Source organism: Mauremys reevesii, linkage group 26, assembly GCF_016161935.1.
Source record: "Mauremys reevesii isolate NIE-2019 linkage group 26, ASM1616193v1, whole genome shotgun sequence".
NCBI classification, from domain to species: Eukaryota; Metazoa; Chordata; order Testudines; family Geoemydidae; genus Mauremys; species Mauremys reevesii.
In genome coordinates this window covers 32789-56972 of record NC_052648.1, presented here as the reverse complement: position 1 = coordinate 56972, position 24184 = coordinate 32789, and the positions used below count along the sequence as shown (strand labels likewise).

The window sequence follows — 24184 nt, the reverse complement described above, 5'->3', positions numbered from 1 at the left end:
ACTGGACCTGCCGCAGGCATGACTGCGGAGGGGGCGCTCGTCCCACGGCTCAGCTGGACCTCCCTCAGGCATGACTGCGGCAGCTCAAGCGAACCGTCCGCAGCCGCGGGAGGTCCAGCCGAGCCACGCGGGACCAGCGGTCCCTCTGCTGTCATGCCCGCGGGAGGTCCGCTGCTCCCGCGGCTCCGGGGCGCCTCCCGCGCATGACTGCTTGGGGTGGCCAAAAACGTAGAGCCGCCCCTGCTGGCAGCCTCCCGAGCCTCATCACCCCCGGATTCCTGCCCTCCGAGTCTCCTCTTACATTGGGCTCTGGCTGGCTGATTGAATCAGGCTGCAGCTCTCAGCCTGCGGGAGCTGATTCAATCAGCTTGCGGAGCCCAAGGTAAGACGAGACTGGGAGGGGAGACTCTGGGGGTGACGGGGCTCGGGGGGCTGCGGGGCAAACCGGGGGAAGGTAGCGCTGGGGCAAAGGACGCTGGGCTCCGCAGCTGTCTCCCAGCAGCAGCTGCCACCGCCCCTGCTGCAGGGGAATCACACTGCAGCTGGCAGCCTGCGGAGCCCCAGGTGAGACGGGGAGGGGGAATCAGAGAGTGAGGGGGCTGGGGAGGGGGAAGGAATTGGGGGGTGACGTGGCTCGTGGGGGGAGGAATTGGGGGTGACGAGGCGGGGGAGAGGATGGGATCCCAGGGGAGGGGAGTAATTACAGCAGCTGTTCCCCCAGCAAAACCCTCCCCGCTACGTTTCCTTTCCAGTTTGCCTCCTTGGCTCCAGTCTGTAGATCTGTTTTTAAAGCTGATATTATCGATCCATCTCCATCTCTCTCTCCGCCATCGGTGGTTTTTACACTGTTCTGCAGACGGCCCCAGTCTCCAGCTGTTCAATCCTTCACCGGGGCGGGGGAGGGTTAACAGTGGGGGTCCCAGCCAGAGCCCCCAGCCCCGCTGCGGGGAGGGGCGCAGGGCGGGATGACGCAGGGGCTTGTGGGAGTTGTAGTGCGCCCCGGCCTACAACTCCCATCAGCCCCAGCGGGCGGCGCGTTGGGCGCGATGGGCTGCGCTCGCAGGGCGGGGCCTGGAGCGGAAGTGACGTCAGCGGTCTGGAGGCCGCCCGTGATAAGCGGGGAACTCAGGTGCGGTGGGCGGAAGGTGCTGCGGCCTCGGGACGTGGGGCCCCCGAGCGACCCCGCCCCCACCCGCGGGGTGTTTGGGACCGGCCCCCTAACTGCTCCCACAGCCCCCCGCAGCACCACCGCCGCCCCCCCCGGCACCCCCAGCGTGCCTCTCCTCCCCCTCGCCTAGCCACAGCCCCCTCCCCACCCGGCACCCTCATAACCCTCCAGCCACAGCCCCCCCCCATCTCCACCGCTTCCCTCACCCAGCCACAGCCCCCCGGCTTGTCTTTCAGCCACATCCCCATCTCCACCGCTTCCCTCACCCAGCCACAGCCCCCAGCTTGTCTTTCCTCCCCTACGGGCTCCCACAACCCCTCCCCACCCCCACCTCCCCCTGCACCTCCAGCCACAGCCCCCGGCGCATCTTTCTTCCCCACGGGCTCCACAGCCCCTGCCTCCCCAGCGCCTTTCCTCCCCCAGCACCCCTCACCCAGCCACAGCCCCTGGCGTTTCTTTCTTCCCGGCACCCCAGCGTGCCTCTCCTCGCCTAGCGACAGCCCCCTCCCCACCCCACCCCGGCACCCCCATAACCCTCCAGCCACAGCCCCCAATCTCCACCGCTTCCTCACCCAGCCACAGCCCCGGCGCCCCTTTCCTCCCCACGGGCTCCCACAGCCCTCCTTTCCTCCCCTGCCTAGCCACAACCCCTCCCCACCCCACATCCCCTGCACCTCCAGCCACAGCCCCTGGCGCATCTTTCCTCCCCATGGGATCCCACAGCCCCCGCCTCCCCCAGCACCCCTCACCCAGCCACAGCCCCGGCGCGTCTTTCCTCCCCACGGGCTCCCACAGCGCCTCTTTCCTCCCCTGGGACCCCAGCGTGCCTCTCCTCGCCTAGCCACAGCCCCTCCCCACCCCCACCTCCCCGGCACCCCCATAACCCTCCAGCCACAGCCCCCATCTCCACCGCTTCACTCACCCAGCCACAGCCCCCGGCTTGTCTTTCCTCCCCTACGGGCTCCCACAGCCCCTCCCCACCTCCCCTGGTACCCCATAACCCTCCAGCCACAGCCCCCATCCCCACCGCTTCCTCACCCAGCCACAGCCCCCGGCTTGTCTTTCCTCCCCCACGGGCTCCCACAGCCCTCCCCATCCCCAGCACGCCTCCTCCCCATCCCCACAGCTTCCCTCACCCAGCCACAGCCCCCACCTTCCTAGTGCACCTTTCCTCCCCAGCTCCCACAGCCCCTGCGACCTCCCCAACCCCATACCCTCCCCGTGCCCCCACACTGCTGTGAGCTTCCCCAGCTCCTCATGGGCCACCCCCTTCCCCACACACCTTCAGTGTGCCACAAGCGTCCCTCCCCCGATGGGCCCCCACAGTGCCCCCCGGCACCCCATCACCCCAGTCCGTCTTTCCTCCCCGCCCAGCCCTCCCCATCTCCACCGCTTCCCTCACCCAGCCACAGCCCCCGCAGCGTGTCTTTCCTCCCCGGCATCCCACAGCCCCTGGCACCACCAGTTTGCCTTTCCGCCCCATCCCCACAGCTTCTCTCACCCAGCCACGCCCCACCCTCCCAGCGTGCCTTCTCCCCCAGGCTCCCATAGCCCCTGCCCAGCCACAGCCCCTGCAACCATCCCCAACCCATGCCCCCCCCGTGCCCCCACACTGCTGTGAGCTTCCCCCGCTCCTCATGAGCCACCCCCTTCCCCACACACCTTCAGTGTGCCACAAGCTTCCCTCCCCCCACGGTGCCCCCAGCACACTGTGAATTTCCCAAGCCCCCTTGGTGCCCCCAGCCCACCTGCAACCCTAGTGCGCCGCGACCTTCCCCACCCCCAACCTCCCGCCCCGTGACATTCTCTAACCCCCTCAGCCCCCACAAACGTCCTCTTCCTCCCGCACCCCAGCCCGCCCTGACTTTCCTCGTCCCCCTTTAACCCCAACCCGCCCCAACCTGCTTCCCGGTCCCCAACCCACCCACCCCGCCTCCTATGCCTGCAGCCTTCTCCAATCTGAACGCCTGCCTCTAGCCAAAACCAGCCCACGCCCGTCTATCCCCCCATCCGTTGGGCCCCTCAGTCCTTTCTTCTCCCTCCAACACCTCCTAGGCCACCCCAACCTGCACCCCATCCCTACTTTCCCCATACATGCCTTCTCCCATAGCCCCTTCCGCCCCTCCTCCCTCCCCAACACCCCCAGCCTGCAACAACTTTCCCCAACCTACACGCCTGTATCCAACAGTTCATTCCTCCATTCAAGGGACTCCTCAGATCCTATCTCTCTCCAACATCCTCCCAGCTCACCCACAACCTGCGCCTCCATCCATGCCTCCACCTGTAGGGACTGCTCAGCGCCCCTTCCTCCCCAACAGCCCCCCCAGTTCATTTCCCCCATCCATTGGGCCCCTCAGTCCCCTTTTTTCCTCCCTCCCACCGCAACCTGCACCCCACTCTGTCCCTAGATCTGTGGGACGCCCAGTGCCCTTTTCTCCGTTGTCCAACATTCCCAACCTGCACCCCATTCCTCCCTCCACCCATGGGGCCCCTCAGCCCTTCTCTCTCCTTCCTGCCCAACACTCACCCTTCATAGCACATGGGCAGGCGAGCTAGGGGACGAAACCCGTGGGGAGCAGTGGATTGTAGAGTGGAGCGGTGACTGATAGTGTGGGCTCAGTCTCTATTCCTCGACTGGGGCGGCTGGAGATGGGATGGGAGAGGGAGGCAGGGATGAGGGTGTTAATAGAGCTCTGTGTAGTGATAGTTCCTGCTTGTCTTTATTAGTTTGCAGAGGAATTGTCCAGGAGCTGGAGCCGGAGGAGAAACTGGAAGAAGTGAACCTGAGCAGCCTGGATATCCTTGTAAGCAGAGATGAAGAGTCCTCAGCTTTCTGCCTTCTCCATGACTGGCTGTGAGTGAACAATTATGGCTTCTATCCCTCATCCGTACCACTCAAGTTTTCTTCAGAGGCTGTGAGCCTCCTTGTTGGCCATGGGGCTCTGTGGGATTACGACCAAGGGAAGGGACAACAGTCTCCTCTGCTCAGTGACTGTCTTGGATGCAGGTGCAACAGGCTGCTTAACATATGAACGTAAGAATGGCCAGACTGGGTCAGATCAAAGGTCCATCTAGCCTAGTATCCTGTCTACCGACAGTGGCTAATGTCAGGTGCCCCAGACGGAATGAACAGAACAGGGAATTACCAAGTGATCCATCCACTGTCACCCATTCCCAGCTCCTGGCAAACAGAGGCCAGGGACACGATCCCTGCTCATCCTGACTCATAGCCGTTGATGGACTCATCCTCCATGAATTGACAGTAACTCTCCACTTAACATCCTCTCGCTTAACATTGTTTCAATCTTAGGTCCCTGGTCAATTACAGAACATGCTGTATTTAAAGTTGTGCAATGCTTCGCTATAACGGCGTTTGGCTGCCTGCTTTGTCCACAGTCGGCAGCCCCCCATCAGCTCTCCTATGCCCCCCCACCCCAGCACTTCCCGCCCGCCAGCAGACCCCGCGGATCAGTGCCTTCCCCCACGGCCTCCTGCCTGTGGCAATCAGCTGGCTTGTGGCGTCTGGGGACGGGGAGTGAAGACTCGGTGTGCAGGCTCCGCCTCCCTCCCCTGCTTCCAAACGCCGCAAGCCAGCTGATGGCTGCGGGCAGGAGCGAGGACCCGGTGTGTGAAGTAAAGGGAAAGGAGGGGGGAAGAAGAGGCAGGTTAAGGGTGGGGGCTTGGGGGAAGAGGCGGCCGAGGGTTGAGGCCCCCGACCCTGGTGCTTGCAGAGAGGGAAAGCTGCCGCTGCTCCTGTGCAAGTGCTTCTGCTAGCCTACAGCACCTTCAGCCTCCTTGCCTGCCTCATTGTCACCAGTGCCAGTGGGCTGTGCACGTGTGGGGTAAGGCAGGGGCACTCCCCAACTATAGTACTGTCCTGTATGGCAAAAAATAATTCCCTGCAGCATAACCCCCCATTTACATTCATGCTTATGGGGAAATTGGACTTGCTTAACATCGTTTCACTTAAAGTCGCATTTTTCAAGAACATAACGAGAACGTTAAGTGAGGAGTTACTGTACCTAGTTCTTACTTGAACCCCATTATAGTCTTAGCTTTCACAGCATTCTCTGGCCAGGAGCTCCAAAGGCTGAGTGTGCGTTGCGTGCTTTTTAATTGTATCTATAAAGGTGTAATGGGAGATGGGAGAAGAAGAACCTACACAACACTGCAGATTCTGATAAGTTCTGTTTTTCCCTCTTGTGTTGTGCTTAGTACCATGGAGAAAGAAGTGAAGGGTAAGAGCCCACCCCAACTGTGAGATGGAAGGCACCCAAGAGCCGTGAGACAGTGAGCGTTGTTGATTCCAGGCTATGCAGATGCCATGAAGCTGGGAGTGGAGCAGACGTCACCATCAGTGAGATAAGTGTCTGGTTTTGTGAGGACTCTTGTAACGGTCCACCTGCCTCCAGGCCAGGACTTGTCGTTAGCTGGGGCTGAGTTTGTAGGAAAAGGTTCCTGAATAGCTGTAGTTACGAGGGAGACAAGGTCCCCATTTTCAGGGGCTGGTCATTTCTCTGTCCACAAGCAGTGTGTTCTCTGCAGCAGAAGGTTGGATCGAGGGGGATGACTCCAGCTGGTGAGTTTCTTGACTTCCTCCCACGTTTTTCTCTCTCTCTCTCTCTCCTCTAATGTGTTGGCCAACACACTCTGTCTGTCTGTCTCTGTCCTTGCCTCTCCTTGTCCTGTCTCCTTTCGTAGGACATGGGTAGGTGTGGTAGCTGTGCATCCCCACAGGCTAGGTCTTGGGAGCGGTGAACAAGTAGGAGGGGACCAAAATCACAGAGGGTAGTGGGCACTAGAGTGCAGCGGTGACTGTGGGTGTTGACGGAGTCTGTGTTCTAGTGGGGCTGATGTGGATGGCGTGGGACAGGGAGGTAGGGATGAGGGCAAGATTTCATGCACCGGTTGAATTTTGTGTAGTGATGGCTTTTTCTTGGGTTACGTCCTGCATTTGCAGAGGAATCATCCAGGAGCAGCAGCCGGAGGAGAAATTGGCGGAAGTGGACCTGAGCCGCCTGGAAATCCTTCTAAGCAGACATGAACAGTCTTCAGCTTTCTGCCTCCCACGTAACTGCCTGTGAATAAGAGGTCAGAGCTTGTAATTCCTCATCTGTACTCACTGCAATTTTCTTCACACTCTGTTTGCTTCCTCATTGTCTATGGGGCTCTGTGTGATTAAGGCTTGAAGGGAACAGAGTCTCTGGATCTCTCCTGGCATCTGCAGTCTGGGACTGTGGTGGGCCCACTGTGCACCCCTGACTCTCGCCCCCCTTTGCCTCTGCTTGCTGGAAGCAACAAGCTACAGAAAGCAATAAGTTACAAGCCAAATCATGCTTATCACAGGTGTGGTGTGTGTGACCAGAGTGTGCTGTGCGGAGTGACTGTTTAAGGTGTCATTCCAAGGGTTGCTTTCTACTTGTAGTCCTAAAGGTCTGATGGGATGAGGGTTCAGAGCAGAGCCTCACTGTGTGGGAGAGGCGAAAAGTAGAGCCTCCCCAACATTGCCCACTGAGAAGGTAACTTACTTGTTTTTCCCCTGGTGCTGGGTTTAGTACCAAGGGAAAAGAAGTCACGTGTCACTGTCTACTGCCTTCATGTCATGGAAAGCGAGCAAGAGCGATGGGACCTCAGGAACTACTGATGCCAAGGAAAAGCTGTCCTACTGGGAGTGGAACAGTCACCACTCTCAATGAGATAAGTGTCTGTTTTGGTGATTGCTCTGCTCCCGGCCCACCTTGCTCCTGGTAGGGACGCTCCATTTGCTGGGGCTGTGTTTGTAAGAAAGTGTTTTTGACTAGCTGTGTTTATGAGGGAGACAAGGTCCCCATTTTCAGGGGCTGCTCAGTTCTCTGGCCAGTAGCAGTGTGTCCTCTGCATCAGAAGGTGAGATCCAGGGGGATGACTCCAGGTGACGAGTTGCTTCCCTTCCTCCCATGTTTCTCTCTCTGTCTGTCTCTTCTCTAGTATGTTGGCCAACACTCTTTCTCTCTCTCTCTCTCTGTCTCTGTCCTTGCCTCTCCTTATCCCTTCTCCCTTCATAGCACACGGGCAGGCGTGCTAGGTGTGCATCCCCACAGGCTAGGTCTTGGGAGCTATGAACAAGTAGGAGAGGATGAAAATCATGCTGGAGTGGATGATTCGAGGGGGTGCGAGAGTGGAGCGGTGACTCAGTGTTTACTCGGTCTGTATTCACTGAGTAGATTTTACGCACCAATAGAGCTGTATGTAGTGATGTCTCATGCTTGGCTTTTGCAGCTGCGCTTCTAGAGGAATCATGGAGGAGCAGCAGCCGAAGGAGAAGGTGGCAGACGTGGACCTGAGCAGCTTGGACATTGTTCTAAGCAGAGATTAACAGTCCTCAGCTTTCTGCCTTGCACATAACTGGCTGTGAGTAAGCGATACTATATTCAAAGCACTGAACTCCTCACTTAAAGTTGCCCCGGTTAACGTTGTAACGTTGTTACTTTGCTGATCAATTAGGGAACATGCTCGTTTAACGTTGCACAATGCTCCCTGTAGTGAGTCGGTGTGGCTCCCCTCCTGCCCAGCAGAGGGAGTGCCCTTGCAGACACGTAAGTGGGCGGAGCCACCACCACCTGTCCCCGCCCCCCAGAAGTCAAGGGGCGGGACAGGAAGTAGAAAAGCTGTCTGCCAGAGCTCAGTCAGAGCCCAGCCACCGCAGGGAGCAGACGTGCCGTCGGGAGCTCCTGACTGGGAACTCTCCAGGGCCCGAGGCAGCTGTCCTGATTGGCCGGAGCTTCCTCGCGCCCGCTACGAAGAAGAACCACCGGAGCTTCCCTGGGCCGGTACCAGGAGGAACTGCCGCAACTCCCCTGCGCCCACTACGAAGAGGAGCCATCGGAGCCTCCCCGTCCCTGCTGTTACCTGGAGGAGCCGCCCGAGCACGCCTGGCCGGACTTCCCCGAGGAGCTGCCGGACCTGCCACCAAGCCCTGGCCTTGAGGAGCCTATGCTGATTGACTGGCCTGGACCCGGTGCCCTGGACGAGGTAAGCCCTGAGGGGGAAAGTGGAAGTAGCCCGGGGGTAGCCGACCCTTGTCAAGCTGCAGACGCAGAGGTCCCGATGTCAGTGTGTTGAGGTCAGGACCCCACTGACCAGCAGTGGTGACAGCTGCTGCTAGGGCCCCGGGCTAGGACACAGTGGAGTGGGTGGGCCTGTGTCCCCCCTGCCACCCCACTCACGGATGGCAGTTTTCCCCCTCACCCAATGCTCCGGTCTAGGGACCTGGGCCTATATAACTACCGTTTGTTTGCTGCTGAGCCCTTGCACCCGAGGGCCTGAGCTCCTTGTGCTGGTTGCTGCTGAGCCCCTGCAACCGAGGGCCTGAGCTTCCTAGCCCTGTTTACTGTTGTTCAGCCGGTTCCACAGAAGACGTGGAGTGAGTCAGCGTGGCTCCCCTCCTGCCCTCAGGAGGGTCGAGCCCCGGCACGATAGATTACACTCCCTTATTATGTTGCTTGGCAGCTGCCTGGTTTATCCAGTCCTTGCAGGAAGAGCAGCCCGTTTCAGCTAGCTGGTGGGGGCTTGGAACCAAGGTGGACGGGCAGCCCCCCATCAGCTCCCTGCCCCCCTAAGTTCCCTGTGCTCTGTTAGCTGGGCCTGGGTTTGTAAGAAAAGGTTCCCGACTAGTAGTTATGAGGGAGACAAGGTCCCCTTTTTCAGGGGCTGCTCAGTTCTCTGGCCAGGAGGAGTGTGTCCTCTGCAGCAGAAGGTTAGATCCAGGAGAATGGCTGCAGGTGGAGAGTTGCTTACCTTCCTCCTGTGTTTCTCTGTTCTCTAGTACGTTGGCCAACACCCACCCTCTCTATGCTGGCCTTTCCTTATGCTGTCTCCCTTCTTAGGACATGGGGAGGTGTGCTAGGTGTGCATCCCCACAGGTTAGGTCTTGGAAGCCGTGGAGGAGTAGGAGGGGACGAAAACCATGTTGGGCAGTAGGCGTTAAAGTGGAGTGGTGACTGTTGGTGTTAACTCGGTCTCTGTTCGTCGAGTGGGGCTGATGTAGATGGGATGGAAGAGGGAGGCAGGGATGAGGCCAAGATTTCAAGCACCAATAGAGCTGTGTGTAGTTATGGCTCATGCTTGGCTTTTGCAGCTGCGCTTGCAGAGGAATTGTCCAGGAGCCCCAGCCCAAGGAGAAACTGGCAGAAGTGGATCTGAGCAGCTTGGACATCCTTCTAAGGAGACATGAACAGTCCTCAGCTTTCTGCCTTCTGAAGAACTGCCTGTGAGTAAGTGGTCAGTGCTTTCAATTCCTTATCTGTACTTGCTGTAGTTTTCTTCAAAGGCCATGTGCTTCCTCGTTGGGTACCGGGCACAGTGGTATTAAGGCTGGGGAAGGGACAGGAGTCTCCTGAGCAAAGTGACCATTTTGGGTGCAGTTACAATGGGTCCTGTCTAGTTGCAGGTGTAAAGTAGTAACGGGAGATGGTTTGAGGGCGGAGCTGTGGGATACAGGAGATGTGAAATGAAGAGACTATGCGACATTGCAGACCGAGATGCTATTTTTTTTTGCTTTTTCTCCCCTCTGCTGGGTTTAGTACCAAGGAATAAGAAGTCACACGTCAGAGTCTACTGCCCTCATGCGATGGACAGTGAGTGAGAGCAGCGAGCCTGTGAGCATTGTTCAGGCCAGGCAAGAGCCGTACATCTGGGAGCCGAGGAGATGCTACTGTCAGTGAGATAAGTGTCTGTTTTGCTGAGGGTTCTGCTCACGGCCAATCTGACTCCAGGTAGAGACACCCTGTTAGCTGGGGCTGGGTTTGTAAGAAAAGGTTCCTGACTAGCTGTGGATACGAGGGAGACAAGGTCCCCATTTTCAGGGGCTGCTCATTTTTCTATCCACAAGCAGTGTGTCCTCTGCAAGAGAAGGTTGGATCCAGGGGGATGCCTCGAGCTGGCGAGTTCCTTCTCCTCCTCCTGCGTTTCTCTCCCTCCCTCTCTCTTTTCTGTACTGTGTTGGCCAACACACACTCTCTTTCCCTCTGTCTGTGTCCTTGCCTCTCCCTGTGCTTTCTCCCTTTATAGGACACGGGTAGGTGTGGATCCCCACAGGCTAGGTCTCGGGAGCCAGGAAGAAGTAGGAGGGGATGAAAATTATGTGGGGTCGTGGGTGCGAGAGTGGAGGCAGGTATTGTAAAATATCTAGCACGGTAGCATGTTGGACAGTGATGGCTCTTACATAGGTGGTTTGCTGTTCTTGCAGAGGCCCGCTCAAGGCCAATGGAGCCGCCCCAGACAGAGGAGAAACATCTGGAGGAACCAGACCTGCACAATCTAGATGTTTTTCACTTGGCAGTGGAGCTAAGGAGTGCTCTCGTGATATTCGAGGAGCAGGTGTGTGTTTTTGTGAAATCTCTCTCTATCCAGTATCTGCTGTGATAGACCCAGGCCAGTTGGGAACAGCAGAGTAGTAGAAGGGAGATAAACCTGCCACTGGATAAGTAGTTTTCTGTTCCCTGAGTGACCAGAGCAGGGGCTGCTCCAGGCTAATGAGAACACCTGACTCCAATTAACCTGTTAAGACTCAGGTGAGGCTGTTAAGCATGTGACTCTAATTAAGCAGTCGGTGTTTGGAATCCCTCATCTGTACTCGCTTCAGTTTTGTTCAGAGGCTGTGAATTTCCTCGTTGAACACGATGCTCTGTGGGTTTAGTACCAAGGGAAAAGAAGTGGAGGGTCAGAGTCTGCTCCCCTCATGCGATGGAAAGCAAGTAAGAGCGGGGAGACGGCGAACATTACTGATGCCAGGCAAGAGCCGTCCAGCTTGGAGCCGAGTAGCCGTCACTGTCAGTGAGATAAGTGTCTTGTTAGGTGAGGGCTCTGCTCACTTCTCACTTGGCTTCAGGTACGGATGCCCAGTTAGCTACGGCTCGGTGTGTAACAAAATGAGCTGTGGATATGTGGGAGACAAGGTCCCCATTTTCAGCATCAGCTCATTTCTCTGTTCACAAGCGGTGTGTCCTCTGCAGAAAAGCTTGGATCCAGGAGGATGATTCCAGGTGAGGAGTTGCTTGCCTTCCTCCCGTGGTAATCTCTCTTTTCTCTCTGTGTTGGCCAATACACTCTCTCTAAATCTGTCCTTGCCTCATTTTGCGTTGTCTTGCTTCCTGGCACATGGGCAGGTGTGCTAGGTGTGCTCCCCACAGGCTTGGGTCTCGGGAGTAATGAAGTAGGAGGGGACAAAAATTATGTGGGGTAGAAGGGATGAGAGTGGATTGGAGACTGTCGGTTTTGAGTCGATCTGTGTTCATCAGGTGGGGCTGATGTAAATGGAATGGCAGAGGGAGCGAGAGATGAGGGCAAGATTTCACACACCTTCACAACTGTGTAATGCTGGATCATGCATGGCTTTTGCAGCTGCGCTGGTACAGGAATTGTCCAGGAACCCTACCCGGAGGAGAGACTCTCAGAAGTGAACCTGATCAGCCTGAACATTCTTCTAAGCAGACATGAACAGTCCTCAGCTTTCTCCCTCCTGCATAAATGGCTGTGAGTAAGCGCTGTACTTTTAGTCACAGGCCGTGTGCTTCCTCGTTGGGTACAAGGCTCTGTGGGATTAAGGCTAGGGAGTGGCCAGAGTCTCCTGAGAAAGTGACTATTTTGGGTGCCGTTACAATGGGTATCTTCGACTTGCAGTTGTAAAGCAGTAATGGGAGATGGGTTGAGGGTGAAGCTCTGGGATACGGGAGATGGGAAATGAAGAGACTATGCGACATTGCAGATGGAGATGCTATTTTTTTTCCCCCTCCTCTGCTGGATTTGATACCAAAGAAAAAGAAGTCATTTGCCAGTCTACTGCCCTCATGTGATGGAAAGCGAGCGAGAGCGATGAGACCCGTGAGCATGTTGATGCCACGCAAAAGCCGTCCATCTGGCAGCAGAAGAGCCATCGCTGTCAGTGAGATAAGTGTCTGTTTTGGGGAGGGCTCTGCTCATGGCCCACGTTGATGCTGGTAGGGATGCCCCGTTAGCTAGGGCTGGGTTTGTAAGAAAAGGTTCCTGACTAGCTGTGGTTGTAAGAGAGACAAGGTTCCCAATTTCAGGGGCTGATGATTCCTCTGGTCAGGAGCAGTGTGACCTACGCAGCAGAAGGTAGCATCTAGAGGATGACTCCAGGTGTCGAGTTACTTGCCTTCCTCCCATGTTTCTCTGTCTTCTCTATTGTGTTGGCCAACACTCTCGCTCTTTCATTCTCCCTTCCTTGCCTTTCCTGGTGCCGTCTCCCTACGTAGGACGCGGGAAAAGGGTGCTAGGTGTGTATCCGCACAGTCCACGTCTTTGGGACCCATGAAAAATTAGGAGGGTATGAAAATCATGGATATTAGTGGGTGCCACAGTGGAGCAGTGCCTGTGGGTGTTGACTTGGTCTTTAATCATCGCCTGGGGCTGATGTAGACCAAATGAGAGAGGGAGGCAGAGATTAGGGCAAGATTTCACATACCTTCAGAGCTTTGTGTAATGCTGACTCATCCTTGGTTTTTGCAACTGCACTGGCAGAGGAATTGTCCAGGAGCGCTGTCTGGAGGAGAGACTCTCAAAAGTGGACCTGAACATCCTTCTAAGCAGACATGAACAGTCCTCAGCTTTCTGCCTCCTGCATAACTGGCTGTGAGTAAGCGGTCGGTGCCAGTGGAATACCTCATCTATACTCGGTGTAGTATTCTTCACAGGCCGTGTGTCTCCTTGTTGGGTGCGGGGCTCTGTGGTATTAAGGCTGGGGAGGGGCCAGAGTCTGCTACGCAGAGTGACTATGTCGGGTGCTGTTGCAAGGGCTGCTTTTTGGTTGTAATGCTAAAGGTGTAATGGGAAGAGTGTTGAGGGCGGAGCTCCCCCATGTGGGAGAGGGGAAAAGAAGAGCCAATGTGACATTTGCCTACTGAGATGGTAACTTGCTTGTTTTTCTCCTTGTGCGGGGTTTAGTACCAAGGGAAAAGAAGTCACGTATCAGTCTACTGTCCTCATGCGAAGGAAAGCGAGACAGACGAGACCGCGATCATTGTCGAAATCGGGCATTAGCTGTACATCTGGGAGCGGAGCAGTCATGGCTGTCAGTGAGATAAATGTCTGGTTTGGTGAGGGATCTGCTCATGGCCCACCTGGCTCCAGGTAGGGATGCCCCATTAGCTGGGGCTGGGTTTGTAAGAAAAGATTCCTGACTAGCTGCTGTTATGAGGGAGACAAGGTCCCCATTTTCAGGGGCTGGTTATTGGTCTGTTGACATGCAGTGTGTCCTTGGCAGCAGAAGGTTGGATCCAGGGGGATGAATCCAGCTGGTGAGTTTCTTGCCTTGCTCTTTCTCTCTCTGTCTCTCTCTTCTCTAGTGTGTTGGCCAACACTTTTTCTCTCTCTGTCTATGTCCTTGCATCTCCTTGTGCTGTCTCCCCTCATAGCACGCGGGCAGGTGTGTTACGTGTGTATCCCCACAGGCGAGGTCTCGGGAGCTATGAACAAGAAAGAGGGGATGAAAATCATGCAGAGTAGTGGGCACTAGAGTGGAGTGTAGACTGTCGATGTTGACTTGGTTACTGTTCATCAAGTGGGGCTGATGTAGATGGGATGGGAGAGGGAGGCGGGCATGAGGGCAAGATTAAATGCACTAATAGAGCTCTGTGTAGTGATGATGGTACTTAATTGACTTTATTAGTTTGCAGAGGAATCATCCAGGAGCCCTCGCCGGACGAGAATATGCAGAAGTGGACCTCAGCAGCCTGGACATCCTTTTAAGGAGACATGAATATTCCTCATCTTTCTGCCTTTTGCATAACTTCCTGTGAGTAAGAGATGAGCACTTTCAATTCCTCACCTCTGCTCGCTGTAGTTTTCTTCACAGGCCGTGTGCTTCCTCGTTTGTTATGAGACTCTGGGATTAAGGCTGGGGAAGGGACAAGAATCTCCTGAACAAAGTGACTATTTTGGGACCAAGTGTCCTTAGATTTCCAGAAAGCCTTTGATAAGGTCCTTCACCAAAGGCTCTTATGAAAATAAAGTTATCACTGGAAAAGAGTGAAGATCCTTTCATGGATTGAGAACTGCTTAAAAGACAGGGAACAAAGGGTAGGAATTAATGGTAAATTTTCAGAATGGAGAGGGGTAACTAGTTGTGTTTCCCAAGGGTCAATGCTAGGACAAATCCTATTCAATTTATTCGTAAATAATCTGGAGAAAGGTGAGGTGGCAAAGATAGCAGATGATACTAAATTGCTCAAGATAGTTTATGGGATTTTTTTAAGTTATTCAGTGTTCATTGGATTTAACTAAGTGATTGGGCAACAAAATGGCAAATGAAATTTCGTGTGGATAAATGTGAAGTAATGCACATTGGAAAAAACAACCCCAACTATACATAAAATATGATGGGGGCTAATTTAGCTACAACTAATCAGGAAAGAGATCTTAGGGTCATCATGGATAGTTTTCCGAAGATGTCCACGCAGTGTGCAGCGGCAGTCAAAAAAGCAAACAGGATGTTTGGAATCATTAAAAGAGGAATAGAGAATAAGGCAGAGAATATCTTGCTGTCCTTATATAAATCCATGGTACTCCCACATCTTGAATACTGGGTACAGATGTGGTCTCCTCATCTCAAAAAAGATATACTGGCATTAGAAAAGGTTCAGAGAAGGGCAACTAAAATGATTAGGGGTTCAGAATGGATCCCATATGAGGAGAGATTAAAGAGGCTAGGACTTTGCAGCTTGGAAAAGAGGAGATTAAGGGGGCATATGATAGAGGTATATAAAATCACGAGAGGTGTGGAAAAAGTGAATAAGGAAAAATAAGTTTACTTCCTATAATATAAGAACTAGGGGCCACCAAATGAAATTAATGGGCAGCAGGTTTAAAATAAATAAAAGGAAGTTCTTCTTCACGCAGCGCACAGTCAACCTGTGGAACTCGTGAAGGCCAGGACTATAACAGGGTTTAAAAGAGAACTGGATAAATTCATAGAGGTTAGGTCCATTAATGGCTATTAGCCAGGATGGGTAAGGAATGATGTCCCTAGCCTCTGTTTTTCAGAGGGTGGAGATGGATGGCAGGAGAGAGATCACTTGATAATTACCCGTTGGGTTAATTCCCTCTGGGGTACCTGCCAATGGCCAGGATACTGGGCTGGATGGATCTTTTGGTCTAAGCCAGTTTGGCCATTCTTATGTTTTTATGGGTGCCTTTACAATGGGTGCCTTCCAGTTGCAATTGTAAAGTAGTAAAGGGAGATAGGTTGAGTGCTGGGATACGGGAGACGTGAAATGAAGAGACTACGTGACATTGCAGTTGGAGATGCTAATTTTTTTTGTTTCCCTCCCTCTGCTGAGATTAGTACCAAGGAAAAAGAAGTCACGGTCAGAGTCTACTGTCCTCATGCGATGGAAAGTGAGCGAGAGTGACGAGACCACGAGCATTGTCAAAATTAAGCATTAGGCATGCATCTGGGAGCGGAGCAGCTACTTCTGTCAGTGAGATAAGTGTCTGTTCTGGTGAGAGCTCTGCTCATGGCCCATCTGGCTCCAGGTAGGGACGTCTTGTTAGTTGGGCCTTGGTTTGTAACAAAATGTTCATGACTAGCTGTGGTTATGAGGGAGACTGGGTCCCCATTTTCAGGGTCTGCTCATTTCTCTGCTGACAAGCGATGTGTCCTCTGCAGAAAAGGTAGGTTCCAGGTGGCGAGTTGCTTGCCTTCCTCCCGTGTTTCTCTCTCTCTCTCTCTCTTCTCTAGTGTTGGCCAACACACTCTGTCAGTCTGTCCTTGCCTCTTTTTCTGCTGTTTCACTTCATTGCACACAGGCAGGTGAGTTAGCTGTGTATCCCCAGAGGCCAGGTCTCGGGAAGCATGGCGAAGTAGGAGAGGACGAAAATAATGCGGGGAAGTGTGTGTGAGAGTGGAGGCAGGTACTGGAAGGTCTTGTGCACCTGTAGTGTTTTTGGCAGTGATGGCTCTTCCATAGGTGGTTTGCTGTTCTTGCAGAGGGCAGCGGAGCATCTGCAGGAAGCGGACCTGCACAATCTAGCTGTTTCGCTTTGCAGTGGAGCCGAGGAGCGCTCTTGTAATGTTGGAGGAGCAGGTGCGTGTTTTTGTGAAATGATATTTCTCTATCCAGTATCTGCATAGTGAGGTGCCTCGTGGAGAGCAGAGAGATGCTTCTCCTATCCATGGGATGGGTCCTGGGGAAGGTCCAGCTCTGCCTGTGGCTGGCAGTGGTCTGGGATTGTCCCTTTCCTAGAGGGCTGTAGCTCCTTAGGAGTGGTGAGTATTTTAGGCCCTAGGTAAGCTGAAGAAGAATAAAGGAGGGAGCAGCAGCCAGTGACGTGTGTCTCCGTTGTTCTTCCATGCACAAATGGTGACCTAGCTTACAAGTGTTCGTTCTCTCTCTCTCTCTCTCTTTTCAGTCGTACTGAGATTGGTCAGATGAGAGATCGGCCAACCTGTGGCAGAGACCAAAGAAGGAGCAGCCACCCGGAGCCCATCCCTAGGGATGGAAGCCGGACAATGATCTGCAGAGTAAGAGCAAATGGAAACTTGCTGAAGTTCAGTATTGAGGGAGGGCTGCAAATACTCTTGTCAGTGGAGAGAATTTGTGAGTATGGGGAGGGCCCCTGAGGAAAAGCCTCAGCATCTCACGGGGGCACGATAAGCTTGGGGGAATCCTTTGTGCCCTCTCAAGGAATTGTCAGGTGCTATGGAGTCTTCCCAAAGTGCGATAACTCTCTTTGTGGAGAGCCAGGAAGGTGACTACAGGTGCTGAGTTTGCCTCCTTCCTGTACGTGTATCTCTGCTCTCATATGTTGGCCAACATGTGCGCGCTCTCTCTTTCTGTCTCTCTCCTTGTCTCCTTGCATAGAACATGGGCAATGGTGGATGCTCACAGTCTAGGGCTGGAGAGCCTGCATCCCACTGGGGCATTGGGAGGGGGAAGAGAAGCATGATGGGTACTAGATCCTCCATTGGTAGTGGTGGGGGTGACTGTGGGAGTTGACTCTGACTCTGTTCATCAAGTGGGGCTGATGTACGGTGGGTGGGAGAGGGAGGGCGGCGTCTCACACACCAATAGAACTTTGGGCAGTGACGGCCCCTGTGATGGGTTGGATCACAGACACACCCCCCCCCCCCCGGGAGCTGCCAACTGATGTGCCAAGTCTACCTCTGCCCCTGCTTTCCCTGCTAGCTCAGGACTCTAGCACCCTCTTGCTGAGCCAGATACTCCCATCTGCTCCAACATAGACCCAGGGTCTGAATTACTTGCCCCAAAGCTGCAGGTTGACCTGAAAACAGCTCACAGAAGTGTGCTTGTCTTTAGCACTCAGATGCCCAACGCCCAATGGTGTACAAACGCAAATAAATCCGTTTTACCCTGCATAAAGCTTATACGGAGTAAACTCATAAATTGTTCATCCTCTGTAACACTGATAGAGAGAGATGCACAGCTGTTTGCCCCCCCTCCAGGTTAACTCTGGGTTAATTAATAAGTAAAAAGTGATTTTATCAATACGGAAAGTAGGATTTAAGTGGTTCCAAATAGTAACAGACAGAACAAAGTGAGTCACCAAGCGAATTAAAAAGCACAAATCTATGTCTAATCAAACTGAACACAGATAATCTCACCCTCAGAGATGCTTCAGTAAGTTTTTTCCTCAGACTGGACCCCATCCAGGCTTGGGCACAATTCTTTCCCTGGTACAGCTCTTGTTCCAGCTCAGGTGGTAGCTAGGGGATTCTTCATGACTCCATGGAGCTATAAAGGTGTAATGGGAGATGGGAGAACAACCACGTACACAACACTGCAGATTCCGATGATAACTTCTGTTTTTCCCTCTTCTCTTGTGCTTAGTACCACGGAGAAAGAAGTGAACGGTAAGAGCCCACCCCCGTTGTGAGATGGAAAGCACCAAGAGCCGGGAGACCACAAGTGTTGTCGATGCCAGCCTATGGCGATGCCGTCGATCTGGGAGTGGAGCAGCCATCACCATCAGTGAGATAAGTGTCTGGTTTGGGGAGGACTCCGGTAACGGCCCATCTGCCTCCAGGCTGAGACTTGTCATTAGCTGGGGCTCGGTTTGTAGGAAAAGATTCCTGACCTGCTGTGGTTATGAGGGAGACAAGGTCCCCATTTTCAGGGGCTGGTCTTTTCTCTATCCACAAACAGTGTGTCCTATGCAGCAGAAGGTTGGATCGAGGAGGATGACTCCAGCTGTTGAGTTTCTTGACTCCATCCCACATTTTTCTCTCTCTCTCCTCTGTGTTGGCCAACACACACTGTCTCTCTCTCTTTTTCTCTGTCCTTGCCTCTCCTTGTGCTGTCTCCCTTCGTAGGACACGGGCAGGTGTATTAGGTGTGCATCCCCACAGGCTAGGTCTTGTGAGCTATGAACAAGTAGGGGACCGAAAAGATGCAGGACAGTGGGCGCTAGAGTGGAGCGGTGACTGTGGGTGTTGACTGAGTCTCTGCTCTAGTGGGGCTGATGTGGATGGGTTGGGAGAGGGAGGCAGGGATGAGGGCAAGATTTCACGCATCAATTGTATTTTGTGTAGCGATGGCTCTTGCTTGGCTTATTTGCTGCACTTGCAGAGAAATCATCGGGGAGCAGCAGCAGGAGGAGAAACTAGTAGACGCGGACCTGGGCAGCCTGGACATCCTTCTAAGCACAGATTAACAGTCCTCAGCTTTCTGCCTTCCACGTAACTGGCTGTGAGTATGCGGTCGGTGCTTCGAATTCCTCATCTGTTCTCGCTCCAGTTTTGTTCCTGGTCGGGTACATGGCTCTGTGGGGTTAAGAGGAGGGAAAGGCACAAGTCTCCTGTGCAGAGTGGCTGTTTTGAGTGTAGGTGCAACAGGCTGCTTTCTAGTTGTGGTCCTGAAGGTGTAACGGAAGAAGGGTTATGGGTGGAGATCTGGGAGTGTAAATGGGAGAAGAACTTATGTGATGTTGCCAACTGAGATGCTAACTCGTTTGTTTCTCCTCCACCCCCTTGTGCTGGGTTCAGGACCAAGAGAAAAGAAGTGGAGGGTCAGCGTCGGCTCACCTCACGTTATGGAAAGCGAGTGAGAGCGACGAGATTGCAAGCATTTTGGATGCCAGGCAAGAGCCGTCCAGCTGGGAGCGGAGCAGCCGCCACTGTCAATGAGATAAGTATCTGTTTTGGTGATTGCTCTGCTCACTGCCCACCTGAATCCAGATACAAATGTCCCATTAGCTGGGACTGGGTTTGTAACAAAAAATTCCTGACTAGGTGTGGTTCTGAAGGAGACAAGGTCCCCATTTTCAGGGGCTGCTCATTTCTTTGTTCACAAGCGCTGTGTCCTCTGCAGAAAAAGTTGGATCCAGGAGGTTGATTCCAGGTGGCGAGTTGCTTGCCTTCCTCCTGTGTTTTTTTTTTTCTGTCTCTCTCTTCTCCAGTACGTTGGCCAACACACATCCTTTCTCTTTCTGTCCTTGCTTTTCCTTGTGCTGTCTCCCTTCGTACGACACGAGCACGTGTGCTCGGTGTGCATCCCCACAGGGTAGGTCTCGGGGGGCCATGATGAAGTAGGAGGGGATGAAAATTGTGCAAGGTAGCGGGCGCGGGAGTGGAGGGGTGACTGTCAGTGTTAACTTGGTCTCTGTTCATCAAGTTTGGCAGATGTAGATGGGCTGGAAGAGGGAGGCAGGGATGAGGGCAAGATTTCAAGCATCAGTAGAGATGTGTGTAGTGATGGCTCATGCTTGGCTTTTGCAGATCCATTTCCAGAGGAATTTCCCAGGAGCCGTAGCCGGAGGAGAGGTTGGCAGATGTGGACATGAGGAAACTGAACATCCTTCTGAGCAGACACGAACAGTCCTCGGCTTTCTGCTTCCCACATAACTGGCTGTGAGTTAGCTGTCGGTGCTTTGGATTCCTCATCTGTTCTTGCTGTACTTTTCTTCACATGCCGTGTGCTTCCTCGTTGGGCATGAGGCTCTTTGGCATTAATGTGGGGGAAGGGCCAAGAGTCTCCTGAGCAAAGTGACTATTTTGGCTTACAATGGGTCCCTTCTAGTTGCAGGTGTAAAGTAGTGATGGGAGATGGGTTGAGGGCAGAACCGTGGGATAGAGGAGCTGTAAAATGAAGAGACTACATGACATTGCAGACAGAGATGCTGTTTTCTTTTTTGCTTTTCTCCCCTCTGCTGGGTTTAGTACCAAGGAAAAAGAAGTCACACGTCGGAGTCTACTGCCCTCATGCGATGGACAGTGAGTGAGAGCAGCGAGCCTGTGAGCATTGTTCATGCCAGGCAAGAGCCGTCCATCTGGGAGCCGAGCAGAGGCCATTGTCACTGAGAAGTGTCTGGTTTGGTGATTGCTCTGCTCACAGCTCAGCTCCTGGTAGGGACACCCCATTAGCAAGGTCTGGGTTTGTAAGAAAAGGTTCCTAACTAGTGGTTATGAAGGAGACAAGGTCCCCATTTTCAGGGACTGGTCATTTCTCTGGCCAGGAGGGGTGTGTCCTCTGCAGCAGAAGGTTCAATCCAGGGGGAAGACTCCAGCTCTTGAGTTTCTAGACTCCCTCCCATGTGTGTTTTTCTCTCTCTCTCTCCCCTCTAATGTGTTGGCCAACACACACTCTGTCTGTCTGTCTCTCTCTCTCTCTCTGTCCTTGCTTCTTCTTGTGCTGTCTCCCTTCATAGGACATGGATAGGAGTGCTAGGTGTGCATCCCCACAGGCTAGATCTCGGGAGCTATGAACAAATAGGAGGAGATCAAAATCATGCAGGGTATTGGGCGCTAGAGTGGAGCGGTGTCTGTGGATGTTGACTCAGTCTCTGTTCATCGAGTCAAGCGGATGTAGATGGGATGGGAGAGGGAAGCAGGGATGAGGGCAAGATTAAATGCACCAGTAGTGCTGTGTGTAGTGATGGTACTTACTTGACTTTATTAGTTTGCAGAGGAATCATCCAGGAGCCCTCACCGAACGAGAATATGCAGAAGTGGATGTGAGCAGCCTGGACATCCTTCTAAGGAGACCTCAACAGTCCTCAGGTTTCTGCCTTCTGCCTAACTGGCTGTGAGTAAGCAGTGAGTGCTTGGAATTTTTGTACTCACTGTAATTTTCTTCATAGGCCATTTCCTTCCTTGTTTGGTATGGGGCACTGTGGGATTAAGGCTGGAGAAGAGACCAGAGTCATACTTGCCAACTTTCACTGGGTAGATAAGAACCCTGAATTCACAATATTCCAAAAATCAAGCTAATCCTATTTCAAATAAGGCCAAAACAAGCCAATTCCTAAGAACCCCAGCACTCAATGACTAGATCTCTCCTGGCGTGCAGTCTGGGAATGTGGTGGGTCCGCTGTGCACCCCTGACTCTCTCTCCCCCCTTTGCCCCTGCTTGCCAGAAGTAGCAAGCTACAACGAGCAATAAGTTACAGGCCAAAACCAAGCCCGATTTGTATGTTTTGTTTTCCCCCTTGAGATTTGGTGTGTGTGTGACCAGAGTCTGCTGTGCAAAGTGACTATTTCGGGTGTCGTTGCAAGGGGTGCTTTCTACTTGCAGTCCTACCGGTGTAATGGGAATAGGGTTGAGGGCGGAGCCCCACTGTGTGCGGGAGGGGAAAATAAGAGCCTACCCAAAGTTGCTGACTGAAAGGGTAACTGATTTGTTTTTCCCCTTGTGCTGGGTTTAGTAGCAAGAGAAAAGAAGTCACAGGCCAGAGTCTACTGCCCTCGTGCAATGGAAAGAGAGCAAGAGCGATGAGTCTGCAAGCGTTGTTGATGCGACGCAGAAGGCGTCCATCTGGGAGCGGAACCGCCACCACTCTCAATGAGATAAGTGTCTTCTTTGGTGATCGCTCTGCTTAAGGCCCATCTTGCTCTCGTAGGGACGCCCGTTAGCTGGGGCTGGGTTTGTAAGAAAAGGTTCCTGACTAGTTGTGGTTACAAGGGAGACGATGTCCCCATTTTCAGGGGCTGCTCATGTCTCTGGCCAGGACCAGTGTGTCCTCCGCAGCATATTAGATTCAGGGGGATGACTCCAGCTGGTGAGTTTCTTGACTCCTCCCACGTTTTTCTCTCTCTCCTCTAATGTGTTGGCTAACACACACTCTCTGTCTGTCTCTCACTCTCTGTCCTTGCCTCTTCTTGTGCTGTCTTCCTTCATAGGACACGGGCAGGTGTGTTAGGTATGCATCCCCACAGGCTAGGTCTTGTGAGCTATGAACAAGTAGGGGACCGAAATGATGCAGGGCAGTGGGCGCTAGAGTGAAGCGGTGACTGTGGGTGTTGACTGAGTCTCTGCTCTAGTGGGGCTGATGTGGGAGGCAGGGATGAGGGCAAGATTTCACGCACCAATTGAATTTTTTGTAGTGAGGGCTCTTGCTTGGCTTATTTGCTGCACTTGTAGAGGAATTGTCCAGAGCAGCAGCCAGAGGAGAAATTGGCAGACGGGCCTGAGGAGCCTGGACATTCTTCTAAGGAGACATGAACAGTCCTCAGCTTTCTGCCTCGTGCATAACTGGCTGTGGGTAAGTGGTCAGTGCTTGGAATTCCTCATCTGTACTTTCTGTGATTTTCTTCACACTTTGTTTGCTTCCTTGTTGGGTGTGGGGCATTTTGGGATTAAGACTGGGGAAAGGACCAGAGTCACAATTGCTAACTTTCACTGGGGAAATAAGCACCCCGACTTTGACAATAAGCCAAAAATCAAGATAAACCCATTTGAAAACAAGGCCAAAACAAGCCAATCCCTAAGAACCCCAACACTCAATGACTAGATCTCCCCTGGCGTGCAGTCTGGGACTGTGGTGGGCCCGCTGTGCACCTCAACTAGCCGTCCCCTTTGCTCCTCCTTGTCCGTGCTTGCTGGAAGCAAAAAGCTACAAGAGGCAATAAGTTACAAGGCAAAAAGAAGCACAATTTCTGTGTGTTTTCCCCACAGGTTTGGTGTGTCTGACCAGAGTCATCTGTGCAGAGTGACTATTTCAGGTGTTGTCACAAGGGGTGCTTTCTACTTGTAGTCATAAAGGCGTGATGGGAGGAGGGTTCAGGGCAGAACCCCACCATGTGGGAGAGGCAAAAAGAAGCGGCTACCCAACATTGCCAATTGAGATGGTGACTGACTTGTTTTTCCGCTGGATTTAGTACCAAGGGAAAAGAAGTGACAAGTCAGAGTCTACTGCCCCCATAATGATGGAAAGTGAGCGAGAGTGATGGGACTGCGAGAATTATTGATGCCTTGAAAAAGCCGTCCAACTGGGAATGGAAGAGTCATCACTGTCAATGAGATAAGTGTCTGTTTTGGTGATTGCTCTGCTCACGGCCCACCTTGCTCCTGAAAGGGATGCCCCGTTTGCTGAGGCTGTGTTTGTAAGAAAAGGTTCCTGCCTAGCTGTGGTTTTGAGAGAGAGAGAAGATTCCCATTTTTAGGGGCTGCTCAGTTTTCTGGCCAGGAGCAGTGTGTCCTACGCAGCAGAAGGTTGCATCTAGGAGAATGAGTCCAAGTGGTGAATTGCTTGCCTTTCCCTCGTGTTTCTTTCTCTCTCTCTCCTCTAGTGTGTTGGCCAACACTCTTTCTCAATCTGTCCTTGCTTTTCCTTGTGCTGTCTCCCTTCTTAGGATATCGGCAGGCGAGCTAGGTGTGCACCCCCACAGGTTGTGTCTTGGGAGCCATAAAGAAGTAGGAGGGGACGAAAATCATGCGGGGCAGTCGGTGCGAGACTGGAGCGATGACTGTTGGTGTTGTGGGGCTAAGACAGATCGAAAGCGACGCAGGGAAGAGGGGCTTAATTGGGCTCTATGTAGTGCAGAAGTTCTCAAACTGGGGTTTAGGTCCCGTCAGGGGGCCGCAAGGTTGTTATTTGGGGGGTTGTGAAATGTCATCCTCCATACTAAACATCACTTTGCTTCCAGCATTTATAATGGTGTTGAATATACAAAAAGTGTTTTTAATTTATAAGAGGAGGGTCACACTCAGAAGCTTTCTATGTAAAAAGGATCATCAGTACAAAAGGTTGAGAACCACTGGTGTAGTGATAGTTCTTGCTTGT

General features: G+C 53.2%; 3 long non-coding RNA genes across 4 annotated transcripts; all 3 read left to right on the top strand.

Moving 5' to 3' along the window:
- Positions 1-10111: 10111 nt before the first annotated feature.
- Positions 10112-13935, top strand: LOC120391742. Of its 2 annotated transcripts, none has more exons than XR_005591464.1 (6): positions 10112-10525; positions 11161-11190; positions 11549-11680; positions 11963-12799; positions 13112-13297; positions 13836-13935. It is a non-coding gene; the product is annotated as an uncharacterized LOC120391742 (long non-coding RNA). The 2 variants fall into 2 exon arrangements; XR_005591463.1 differs by having other exon boundaries at positions 11037-11190.
- A 1950-nt stretch (positions 13936-15885) lies between these two features.
- On the top strand, positions 15886-18406 carry LOC120391743. Its single transcript, XR_005591465.1, has 3 exons — positions 15886-16251; positions 16577-16688; positions 18016-18406. It is a non-coding gene; the product is annotated as an uncharacterized LOC120391743 (long non-coding RNA).
- A 1189-nt stretch (positions 18407-19595) lies between these two features.
- Positions 19596-21976, top strand: LOC120391744. The gene is made up of 3 exons (XR_005591466.1): positions 19596-20033; positions 21082-21207; positions 21827-21976. It is a non-coding gene; the product is annotated as an uncharacterized LOC120391744 (long non-coding RNA).
- Positions 21977-24184: the final 2208 nt, after the last annotated feature.